Source organism: Tachypleus tridentatus, chromosome 1, assembly GCF_004210375.1.
Source record: "Tachypleus tridentatus isolate NWPU-2018 chromosome 1, ASM421037v1, whole genome shotgun sequence".
Classification (NCBI taxonomy): domain Eukaryota; kingdom Metazoa; phylum Arthropoda; class Merostomata; order Xiphosura; family Limulidae; genus Tachypleus; species Tachypleus tridentatus.
The window spans coordinates 139,056,008-139,069,530 of NC_134825.1; the positions used below are offsets into that span (position 1 = coordinate 139,056,008).

Consider the following 13,523-nt stretch of genomic DNA (forward strand, 5'->3'; position numbering starts at 1 on the left):
ACCAATGGTTAGAAACTTATAGTATCAGTTTGGTCATGTGGCTATCTCCCATAAGGAGGTGTGAGCCCAACTGAAGGAGAATACAAATTAGTAAGAATCTGAGCTATTTCTACACATACGTGTGATTTTAGAATAGTTAGCAAAATAAGTAATGTTGAGTTCAGGTATTAAATCCAAATTCAGCTTGTCCTCATCCTGTGTAGGAATTACAATCTTCACCTTCTCTCAACCTCAGCAAACAGGAAAGGCTCAAACTGGAGTTAATGTGAAAGATAAAACATACACTTTCAGTGTGAAAAGATTTTTGTTATAATTTTCTATTTTAACAGTTGTTTTCCTCTGCTGTCTTTTAAGTGGTTGATAGTACTTGTCTTTGACCACACATTTCATGTTGTAGCTGAGGATTTTAGAATGGTATTCTAGTTATATCCACAAATGTAGATTTCTAACTGAAACTAGGAAATTTTGTGTTCATGCACGCGTGTTCACCGATCCTGAAAAGATCACAGCAATTAAAGTCTGGCCCCTATCTCCTAACAAACAATAATTTTGTGGCTTTCTGCATTTCAGTGGATTCAACTTCTCTAAGAAAACTACACTGCTTTAAAAGGACTGTATGAATATCATATTGTACTATTCTGTGTAATGCCCTACATCTTTTAAGTAAGTAAAATATTTAGTGGTAGTGTAGACATTGCACCATGAGGCTGGTTAGAAGCAAATCCCAGCTACAGCAGGGTGAACTTCATTAGAGTTGTAGGTTTACTTCTTGAGAGAATCATCTTATATACAATTGGTACTTTACCCAAAATTGAAGAAAAGTAATCAGTATGTGTTACTCATTTTATAGATTCATTCACTAAGTGAGCTGAAGGATTCTGAAAGATCACCACTTCATCCAGTGGAAGGACCTTGGGCAAGAACAACCATAATACTGTATATGTATATATTGTAAAAATCTTGAATTTTACTTTCACTTGTTTTGTTATCACAATTTTGTATTTTGAGTTTATTTGAACCTTCTCTATTTTGTTTTCAGTTTGATTATAATGTTCAAACTTTATTGTGTATGTTTCACAATTTTTAAAGAAAAAAAATCTCTTTTATTACATACCTCCAACGTTTATTGCACTAATTATCACATTTGAATATCTTATAGCTTGCTCCATTCTAATTAATACATCTTTTCTAACCTTTCAAAACAAAATATTGGATTTTTGAAATAAAAATTTTCACTAATAGACACTTATACTTGAATAACTAAATTTTAACAAAATAGTATGTGGCCATCAATTGTCAGGGTTTGTTTCATGTTTAGCAGCATACAGTAAGTATTTCTTTTCATAACATTAATTGTTTGTCTTTTTATATTTTGTGGTAGTACCTGCTTAGTTTTTAAATATATATTGCATACAGATATATATCCAGAAAAGGTTTTATTGTAACTTTCAACAATTTTGTTAAGTTTCTAATATTTCCCTGTACTTATTTTTAAAAAATTGGCTAATTGAGAGTAGGTTGTTGTGTAATATTAATTAACATTTCTGTCTTGATTTCAGAGCAATATATTTTTACTTTTATTTTTAAAATAATTCTGGATTTTTTTAACAGAAATAGTATAAATTATATCATTATCTCAAAATCTCCTAATGATAACATTACTAAGGTTGAGAATAAAAAATAATTGGAACTGAAATGTTTGTTTTGCTTTATTATTGTAATTTTAAAAGAAACAAAGTAAAATGTATTGGACATATGTGCTTCAATAAGTTACATACTGGTTACTTTATTAAGACTTATATACAATTTCAGATTTGGGCTTGACTTGAGTTACAGATGCAAATTATACTGATCACATGATGTTTTGGTGATTCCATCAGTACTATAATTGGCTAGATAGAACACATTTCCTGCCATTTTAATTCATGGATTGTGGCATCTAAAGAGGCATAATGATGGTTGCACATCTAACAGGTGTTACAGTGGTCATGACAGATTTGTTGGTAGGCAGTTCCAACACACTGGTCATTCTGATTTATTAGCAACGATAAAAAGGTGAATAAAATGTCACTGTGATGGAGAATTGTGGCCATAAACATAGTCACATAAAACATCATAAAACAACAAAAACTGAAATAATGTAAAAAATGGAGTATGACAGTATGAGACCATTAAGTAAGTTGCTACCTCAGTTAGTAACATGAATAAATGCTTTGAGTGGTGTAAAGAGTAGAGAGATTAAACTAATGAAAACTGGCAAAAAAGTAGTGTCATTTGATGAATCATGCTTTGCTCTTTTATGCATAGATGGGAGAAGATAGGGTTTGGAGAAAGCAACACAAAATACTTAATCTCTCTTGTGTGGTGCCAACTGTCTAGGCCTCAGGTGTATGATTCATGGTTTAGAGTATATTTTCTTGGCATATCCTGGGCCCATTGGTCACTTCAGAAGACAAAATGAATTTTATAGGTTATCTGTGACAACTTTAATGCACTGTAATTGCCTATTGAATGTTAAAGCATGTATACTGAGATCTTTCTCAGAATTAGAAGAAGGCTTCAGCCTAGAAGTAGAAGCTGAAATGTCATATGTTTCTTCAACAGACAGTTGCAGCTAATTAATGTTCTACAACACACTATGTCTATTCTGCCTAAACATTCCACTACAACTGTATGTAGTGATGTTTCATGTGTATCATGATGAGATGGTTATTTGCAAGATGGCAATACCTACAACCACCATGCCAAAATTGTGTGTGTATGGTTGCAGAGAAATAAGAGAAACTTCAGGTATTTACTACAGTTACTACAATCCACAGATCTCAATCCAACTGAGCACATGTGAGATGAGTTTAAAAAAGGCATTCACTATCACAATAATCTGTCTGCCTCACTCCATGAATTGCATGCAATATTAATGACTAAATGAAGAAAAATCCTTCATGACACATTCCAGCACCTTGAGGATCCTATACTGTTTTTTATGTAAAAGGTCACCCAGTCCATTATTGGGTATTGGTTCTAATAAGGTGGCTAGCTAGTTAGTGTATATTAGGAAACTTTTGAATAAAATGTTTATGGATATTGAATAACAACTCTATTAAACCAGTACGTGTAATACTTGTACTCAGTCCTTTCATACAAAAAATGCTGTTTATAATAGCCAAGTCTACTCCATTGCCAAACTATGTAAATTAACCTAGTTATATGGTTTATTCATTAAACAAGTAATATGTTATTACAGACTTTGATCAAAGCAAGCTACTTACAAATCAGAATTAAAACTTATCACATTAATTAATATAGATAGTTTAAAATACCATTCTTTTATAATAATTTGAATGCATTTATTCATCACTTGTGTAAACCTTTCTAGTAATACCACTTTCAGTCATAAATCATACTTTTACTAATATGCCATGATGTTTGGGGAGCTTAGGAAATTTACTGTTAAATTTATATACTAAGCTAACAATGCAAAATAATTTTCATAATAAAATATGTGTAAAATTATATAATTAATACAGAAATTAATAAACATATATATTAAACACTTAACCAATACTTGTAATGAAACTAACATCCAGCTTCTTTATAAACAACAGTAAAAAAGATGTATTATGTAACCATTTTGGTGACAAAATATTTTTAATCTATCAAACTAAAACGATTTCAGTTAGTAATTTTTGTATCTTATATAGCCCAGTACTAAAAGCTATTCAACATAATCATAAAAGAAACTGTATATTCAAAATTGGGTTCTGAACTCCATTTATGCTCTAAACTATGGTTTTAATAAGAATGTTATATTAGAAATACAAAAACAGAAAATATACAATTGTTTATGGTTTTATTAAAAAATACAAAAGCAATTTTTCAAAAGTTTATAACACTCACTAATTAAATCAGAATTCCATCAAATCATATATAACTAAAATATTTATCTGAAAAATTTGATGTGTCATATTTTTCAGAGTTTTCATCTTATTTACATCAGTAAATTTTAGTTTTTCTTCTTATAGCCATCCATAACCAAATCAACGTCAGCCTTCATAGCACTTTCAGAATAGCAATTTTGTTGACTGCCTATACCAAGGGTAAGATCTTGGTTGCACCACCTAAGAGAAGAAACATACTAAACATCAGAAACACTACAATGCAAGAGAACAAGGCAGTTTATTTTAACAGTATGGCTCAATTCTACTTCACTTACAAAGAAACTGCTTACAGTGAATTCACTTTTGGCAAATAGTCCTCCTTAACACTATATTAAAAATTTTTATGAGGAGTCAAGAAGAAACATTCCCTAATCCTATAGGAGTACATAGGGGTACTTTGACCCATGTAAGCCAAATCTTTGAATTATATGAAAATTAAATAATGTAATGCTAAGAAAAGCAACAAATGCAGTATAGATGATGCATACAGAATAAAGTGATAATTCATAATTTTTGTTCGTTATCATACATGTTTCCAAAATTATTTATAGCATAAATATACAATTGAGTGATTTTCTGTATAATCCTATCCTAGAAGAAAGAAAGTTTTCTATAATTTTTTAATAATTTGTATTCAAACATTTGAAATATGTATATCTATACACACACACACGTACACATATATACATATAGTTATTTTTGAACAAACAAAAATTAAATTTTCACGAATTGATGGAGTGCTCTTTACTGATAACTGCACATTTTCAGTGAAGTAATTACAATGAATGGATTTTGCACAGATAACATCCATGAAAAAAACACTTTCTTATACATTTTATTCACTCACATTTAATAATGCAAACTGCATTACATCTCACCCTATAAAATTACTATAACATAAAATTCTCAAAAAATTAAGGTACTCAGTTGGGTGGACCTCTATTTTGAAAATGAAAATCTTTGTATAAACATAAAAATGACAAAGCAGCTCAAGTTAGTCCTGGTAGAATTTTAACTCTGCACAAACACAAATTCAATGTGGATACAAATTAAAAAGTGGAAAACCATGTATTGATAATAAATATTAACTTGTAATCAAAAATTTATAATTTGTTAATCCAAGTACATCTACACTGGAAAAACTATTATGTGGAGCAAAATGTCCCATTTCTCATTGTTTGCTTAAAATGGATGGGTTTTAGTTTGAAGAAAACCTGGACAATATTTTAGACAGTACTGTGTTTTATTCTAATTGTATTCATTTATAGGTTTATTTTAACGGTTATTCGTAAGGAAGATATGAATGTTTTGACATTCTTGAAAATACTTCTGAGCCAGTGACTTTACAGTCTGTCTTGCTCAGTCCAAAGCCACAACCTTAAAGCAAATAAACTAGTGGTCTGAATATTTTGGAGTTCTGATTAAGGAACCCAGTATTTTAAAATAATATTTTTCATGTCAGTAATAAAGGTTAATTTGTTATCACAAGATCTTAACATAATATATAGGGACAACTAGGGACATATTGGTTCAACTAGGCTGCCCTATCCTCTAAAATATCATACAAGTAGGGTAGTAATGTTTAACAGATATAATAATTGCAATAAATTATTTCTTTGTTATGCAAAATTTGCATTTAAGAGCTGTCAGTGCACAACTTGGGTACACAAATACATATATAAATTTTAATCTGTCTTGCAACTGCAACAACACTGCTCCAATTGTAATATCACTGGTATCAGTATCCTAGATGAATGAACTATCTGATTTTACATATGCTGACACTTGAATCTTGATTAAAGCATATCTCAAGCAGCAGAATGCTTAGTGATGATCTTCAGTCCACTTAAAATATGTTTCAGCATTATTTAGTTTCAACTTGAAATCTATCTTCTTCATCTCTTCAGATACATAGCTAGAATTTTTAACAGCAGACCAAACACCAAGATGTCAGTGACAACAGAGCAAGCACATCTTTTCTTCTAGTTCTCTAAATGTAAGTTACTTCAGCATTTTGAAAGTGGTACATACATTATATTGGCCAAATGGCATAGCACGAAAATCACCTTGAGTGCTGAAAGAAATTCTAAGTGTGCATATAGTTTGATTTGTTAGCATCTAGAAACTAATCTGAAGTGCATAACAACTGAGCACCTACCAATCTTTTCAGACTAAAACCAAAACTGTTGTTTTTGTTGAAAAAAAACAAAACATTATTTGATAACATTTTATATGAGTTTCATATAATAGGGGAACACCTTTTATAAAAGTTGTACCTCTTGACCTTAATTAATTTTGATAAATTGTCAGATTCAGTGAATTACTTTTCTGTGGACTTTCTGTCTCAGCTGCTTCTGGTGAGACATTGTGATACTAACTTAAATTTTGTTGACACTGCTATGAATAATTAGACTTTCATAATTGATCGTAAAATCAGTGCTTAAAAGTGAGTTATCAAAACTTAAGGTACCTGATTATCATATCTATCAGATCAAATGTAATCTCTGCTGTCAGACAAATATTTGGAAACTTCAAGCTTATAACCAACAGTGTAAAATATATCTTAGTATTAGCTATGCCCTTTGTTCTCCAAAAAAATCTTCATAGCAGATGAATTAATAGATGCATGTCATCTGTATCAATGTGAAGTTACTGGTTTTCAAATGAACCATTTGATACTACAAATAATCAGTGTATTAAACAGACAGCTTACTGAGTTACTTAAATTATGTTGTATACAAATTGCTTGAATAATCATCAACCATAACTTTTAGATGTTCTTGCAGCTATACATTTTCTTTTGGAAACTGTAACAATGAAACAAAAGAAAATTGTGTAGCTAGTTCCAGCCACTTCTACTTATAACAGGTAACTGTTAAGATGAGCCTAATCTGCTTTCTGGACAAGGAACAGATTTTGTTCTGTATTTCAATCCTATAACCATAATAATGTACTGGATTAGTTCATGGCACATCACAGAATACCACTGTGCATTTAAAGATAGTGTGATTTCTTCCTCAGCATGCACTTGTGCAGCTCAGTTCTCAAATCTGGTTAGCCCTGAATGATTTTCAAACATGAACATCAAGTTATATAACTGAACAAATAATGAAAAATAATATATTTATTCACTCTAGTGCAAACTGAAAATTACCAACATACTGGACAGCTTCTATATTTTATAAAATGATTATAACTGATTGCTTGCATGGAAAGAACTTTTGTAAAACATCTGCATATGACAACGAAAGAAACTAGAAGAATGTGATATTAAACTTTTAAGTTAAACCATGACTCTTGTGCAGTATCCTATAGTTCTTATATTATCTCTTTCATTTACTATTACAAATAATCATATTCAAGGGAACTTTCTAACTCATATTAACTTGCACAACTATCTATGTCACCAGTGAAATATCCTTACCCACTTTATGAGGACAGACACTGACATAATAAATATAAACTTTCATTGAACAATCATTGTAACTTTACTTAAAGAAAAGGTGAAGTGCCTATTTACGACCTTCATACATTCTGTTTACTAAAAAAATACCTAGATACATACAGAACAACTGCAAGAAAATTTAGAAAATTACTTGAAGATATCCAAATAAGGATATACTTTATTCAGATCAGGAAAAGGTAAAATATGATGACATCAATATTATCATATAGCAATATAATTTGTATCAAACATTTGAAAGATGAAGTTGGCATACTACAGCAGTGTATGCTGTTAAAGGATGCACTTCACATCCTTTTGTGAAGTGGATTGTATTCTAGATTATTTTAATAAGTTACCTTCACTCTATCACTTCAGCAAGAAATAAGCTCAAGTAAAAGGCAATTGTATATATAAGAATCCTGCAGTCTTTGTAACACTTACTTGCAAGTAAAGAGATTATAATTGTAGGTTTTACAAACTAAAATTCCACTGCAGATATACATCCTGGAAAAATCTTTATATAAAAACAAATTATTTTCCTTCTTTCTGTATAAGTAATACAAGATGTCTGTCTAAATGGAACTAGTTAATGTCACTCTACATTGAGGTATGTTAAATGTTTTAACAAATGTTATGAAGTATTGGTGGTTATGATTATTTTTCCAGGTTTGAAGAAACTGGCAGGTGTGATGCTGAAGATAATATTGCTCATTTCAGATATTATTAAAAATGTCTTGAGGTTCTCTTTACAATTTATTCCATATTTTTTGTGTTTGATAGTTATAACCTAAAATGGAGGTACTGAAAGTTCTTAAGACTATTCAACCAATTGTGCCAACATCTTTAAACATAAGAAACATTTTAGAAGTAAACTATCAATTGAAAATAATCCATCAAATCAATCTACGTATTTTCTAGAATATCAAATAATGAACAAAAGTGCCCTTTCTTAAAAATAAATCGTATAATAAAATTATAAAAATTTTACATATTATCATGTTGAATGAAAACTGATGCACTGTAAACCAATAGGCCTAATATAATTAATAAAAATTATGTTAAATTACAGAGGTTTGTTTCATTGTATTCATCTGAATTTGTTTCTCACTAGAAAAGTAGTAACAATACCTATCCATATTTTAATATGACTGTTATTATTAATATTAAGGTTACAAAAGTAAATATTATTTTGTAACAAATACATAAACTGTTTCAAAATGATTCTGGATCAAATTTATATTTTATTTTAAAAAATGTAATACACCCTCTTAAAAATGTCATATATGAAACAGATAACAGCAACAATATTGTGTAATATATATGGAAACTTTAGTTTACTCAGAAAAATACATACCTAATGGCTGCAATAACTTCTTGTTGAATAGCATTGGTAAACTTGCTGCTGAAGCAGTAAGGCACCTATATTGGTTAAAAGATCTCATATCACACTTAGTTGTTTAATAAACCAAGACAAAAAAATATTTTCAAGTTTTAGCATAGAACTAAAATAAGACCATTAAGTTTATTAAAACATACACAAAATGTTTTAACCCCACTGTTACATTTAAAGAAAATTGACATTATAAGTGAAAAAGAGAATAAATACATTAACCATGACTAATACTTAAACTATGTTAAATTGAAGCAGCTGAAATGTAGTTACTCTACAAGATGAACTTAAACTTTAGCAGAAAAAAACAAACCAAAATGAAAGCAAGTATAAGATTATCTGATAATGCCTTCTATAAGTTTTATATAATTGTAGAACACCTTTTGTAAAAGTTGTACTTTTTGACATTATTCAATTCTGAAATTATCAGATTCAGAAATTTACTTTTCTGTGAACTTTTTGTCTCAACTACTTCTTGTGAAACTCTGTAATACTAATTTTAAAAATTATTTTTATAAATAATTAAAAAACTTTCATAATTAGTTGTGAAATCAGTGCTTAAAAGTGAGTTATCAAAACCGAAGGTATCTGATCACCAAATCTTTCAAATCAAATCTAATCTCTGTTGTCAGCCAAATATTCACAAACTTCAAACTAACAACCATCTGAGTAACTAAACAAATAGCAATTTAACTAGATGAGCCTGAATGGTAAATCAGTACATTTTGTCAAACTATTCTTCTCAAAACAAAAGGTGAAAGTAGCCATAACAACTTTAGACATGCTACATTTTTGAAGAAGCTTAGAAGAAGATACTAATATTTCATAGCAAGAATAGGCTTGATTAAAATATATATTCGTCAAGACCCAGACTGTGAAGGGACCTGAAAAACAAGTTAAACTATCTACAAAAAGGTGAAGAATTACATTAAAATGAAAACAATAACATAAGATTTAGCAATAAAAAAAGAATAGTATCTCAATCAGTTTTTCATTTACACAGTCATTGCACAATGAATAATCTTCCACTTCCTCTCTTGCACCCATCTTCAGACTAACTGATATGCAGAAAGAGGAAAGTTTTAAAAATTAATGTAATAAATGCATATGACTAATGTGTTTACAAAGGCTATTATTTTCCTACAATGAAAATATGTAACTGATAGGTACTTACCTCCTTCCACATAAACAGCTATAACTTTAGTTATTGGCAATAAAATCAACACAGAAAATACATGTGAAATGTTTAGCAGTTCAAACTCTGAAGAGAAGTACTTTGAAACATTATGATGAATAATAAGAAAAATAAAGGGCAAAGCTGTTCACTTTTATTTCTGATTTTACTGCTTTTCTTTATACTTTCATAATTTCTGAAGAATCCAGTATATCATGAAGGTAAAGGAAATAGCAGATAAAATACAAAGTCTTACTGAAAAAGATTCAATAGACTCACAGAAAAAGTTTCAGTAAAAATCCTTTGTTAAAACATATGATTTTTCATGCACAAAAGACTTGTAATGCTTACTGAAAGTCTGTCTGTCAAATTCTGTGAACATACACATACTGTTTTGAAAGTTATAGTATGAAACTACAGCAAATACAAAGTGGTTGCAATACTGGCCAATTCAACTGAGCTGGTGTGAAGACAGGTATGGTGATAAAGGATACAGGAGACATCTATTGCAAAAATAGCAGATCTACAATATCCATGGAAAAACAGGAGTAGGAAATGTGTCTTGAAAGAGAGGTGGTAGAAAGAGCAAGAGGTCAAAGTTCAAAGAGAGGAAGAATAAGGGCATTGAGAGCAACATTGAGATTTCAATCTGGTAGAGGAACTGCCATAATATGTATTAAGAGTGATTTATTCTCATCTAGAAATTTAGTGAAAGTAACTGTGTATATACAAATTGTAAATGTGTTTCTTTGTAAAAAATTGTTGCACTGTTTAACATAACTAGAATTAATTCTGTAGAAAATTAAAAATAAGTAAATAAATAAATGAAAAATAAAACACCTCCACAAAATAAATATCGAACACTGGAGTCATTATTTAATGTTTTAACATAGTTGGTTTTGCTTCAGTTGAAGAACAAGTGAGAGAAGAAGAGATGTAGTATTTTGATATTTCATCTAGTTTGTTCTTGTTAATTTCTTTGCAGAATAAGCATCTTAGGTTTTTTTATCTGCTCTTGCTTTCAACTTTAAGTTTAAAACATAACTCAAAAAGCACCATAAATGACACCTTATAAATCAGAGTCATCCCACCTGATGAGCTGGAAAGCTTACTTAAGTCTCTTTTTACTATCAAAGCCATTCATGTAGATACTCTTGGGGTTCTCATAGTAATTTACATGGACTGTCCCCATCTTCTGGATTGTCTTATCCTAACATGATACGGGTGAAAATAAAATGCTGAAGAAGGCAAGCAGCATGAGGTTTGCAAGGTTGTTTCAATGGAGCCCATTTTCTTCAGCAATTCAGGTGCTTTATCTCTGCATACACCCAATCTCATTCATCATAGATTTCCAAATCACTGAATGGTTGATGAAAGACAAATAATATTTAACAGTATGCTGCTTCTCTGTAAGGGGAATGCCAAGAGGCAACACATCCTTCTGGCAAGATGTTAATTCACCTTCAACAGGACCACAGTTTCCTAAATCTATGCCCCCAGTGGTGCAGTGGTATGTCTGCTGACTCCCACCTCTAGAAATCTGATTTCGATACATGTGGTGGGCAAAACACATATAGCCCATTGTGTAACTTTGTGCTTAATTCCAAACAAGCCTCAAAACATACCCAATTCTATAAAATAGTTAACCAAGTGGCCAAGTGAGGGGACATTCTCAAAGCTACCAAGTGGTCCATCCTAATGAAGGAAATTAAATTGATGAATCCACTTATGATTACAGTCACAGTAACATTATATAACATCCAGAAACAAATTGCCATGTGGGCATTTTAGGTTCCAGGAGCTACACATGATGCCTTGACTTATTCCAGAAGAATACAATGCCTAAACTGTTATATGCTTGTAATATCATTGTTAAGACAAAACTTTTCTATGGATAGTCTCCTGTTTACAGTTGGGAAGTAAGATTTCCATTCATATGTCAAATCCAAGCCAGTAAATAATTTTTCTATGTCAGGTAGGTATTTGCAGAAGCTCAGAAGAAGTTGAACATAAATCTATAATGACCAAGAATGATTTGTTGATGACTCTCTGATGATTTTAGGTTTTTATAAGAGCTGCAATTTTTTTATTTCACTTGTTTGTGATAAATCTCAACAATAGACAGACAGCACACAATCTACTTGTTTTAAAATAATATACTCATAACAAGTCAAACATATCTTAACAAATGTTATGCTGGTGGTTAACACAATTGCATTCAGAGTTTTATGTAAATCTCTTATTCATCAAAGTCCACACAGGCTAGTTCAGTTATTTTATAACCCAATTTAAAAGATAAATTACTTCTCTCTCTCTCTGTTATTTCAATACAAGCTGTAATACGTTTTATTCAGAAATCATTCCTTACAGCTAAAGTGATAGTCATGAAGTCTAACTTTTACGTTCACTAACTTATTTTTTCCTCTCTGTAACTGCAAGTATTTATGATAAATGACAGAAAAATCTAAAAATATCTAGCCTTCCAGTGAAAACAATATTATACATAATGAGAAAAACTCAGAAGGTTCAAGTAAGATGACATCAACAATATTACAAAAGCCTAGTACAACAGTGAAACTACATACAAGGTGTATAACTTGTACAGAGTTGTGTAACAAGATTTATCATAACTACTACATTTTAAACACTTGAATTTTAATGCTCTTGTTACAAAATGTAAGTAATAATTAAATATTAAATAAAGAGTAAACATTAAGAGTAAACAAAATGTTATAATGGGGTGTAGGACTCTTGAAGGATGATAAAGGAAGGCTTGTATCTGATGATTATGAAAAGACTGGGTTATTACATTTGGCTATTTCTTTGGTGTTTATTAGTGAAGATATAAGTAGTATTCCACCTCTTGGACAACTGATAAATGGAAACAAGATCAAATGAGATGACTCCATTAATTCTGATCTAGTTAAATGGGAAGTTTAAAAAACAATAAGTCTCTTAGGCTAGATAATATTTTCCCAAAGGTTTTAAAGGAGGTTGAAAACTGGATATGTGAGCCACTTACTACTATTTTGTGCTAGTCCTTGAATAGTGGGAAGATACTAAATGATTGGAAGTTACCTGAGGAGGTGATAAAAATTGTCCTAGTAATTACAGATCCATTGGTCTTACTTGTGGGAAAAGTTTTGGAAAGTCTGTTAAAAGATGCTTTGCAAAGTAATTTAACAAAGTTTAGAATTCACAAGGGGAAAATGTTGTCTTACAAATCTTTTGATATTCATTGAAAAGGCTACTGCATATATACATTTGGGTAAGGATGCAGGACTTGGTTATCTGGATTTTCAGAAAGCATCTGAAAAGTGTCTCATAAAAGGCTTGTAGAAAACATTATCTTTGTAAATGTTGGGAATAAATTTTCTAATTGGATAGAAGAAAGCAGAGGGTTGTTACAAATGAAGTTCAATGAAACTGGATTAATGCTACAAGTGAGATACCTCAGGGCTTAGTCTAAGGATCTTTGCTCTTTTTTGATTTACATTGATGACATAGATGAAGGTATAATTAATAAATTACTTAAATTTGCAGATGATATTAAGGTCTTGTGTGTTGCTGGCTTTT

General features: G+C 30.4%; 1 long non-coding RNA gene across 1 annotated transcript; it reads right to left on the reverse strand.

Annotated features, from left to right (window-relative positions):
• Positions 1-1,080: 1,080 nt before the first annotated feature.
• On the reverse strand, positions 1,081-8,774 carry LOC143225444 (uncharacterized). The gene is made up of 2 exons (XR_013013855.1): positions 8,738-8,774; positions 1,081-4,118 (listed from the first exon to the last, which is right to left on the reverse strand). It is a non-coding gene; the product is annotated as an uncharacterized LOC143225444 (long non-coding RNA).
• Between the last annotated feature and the right edge of the window lie 4,749 nt (positions 8,775-13,523).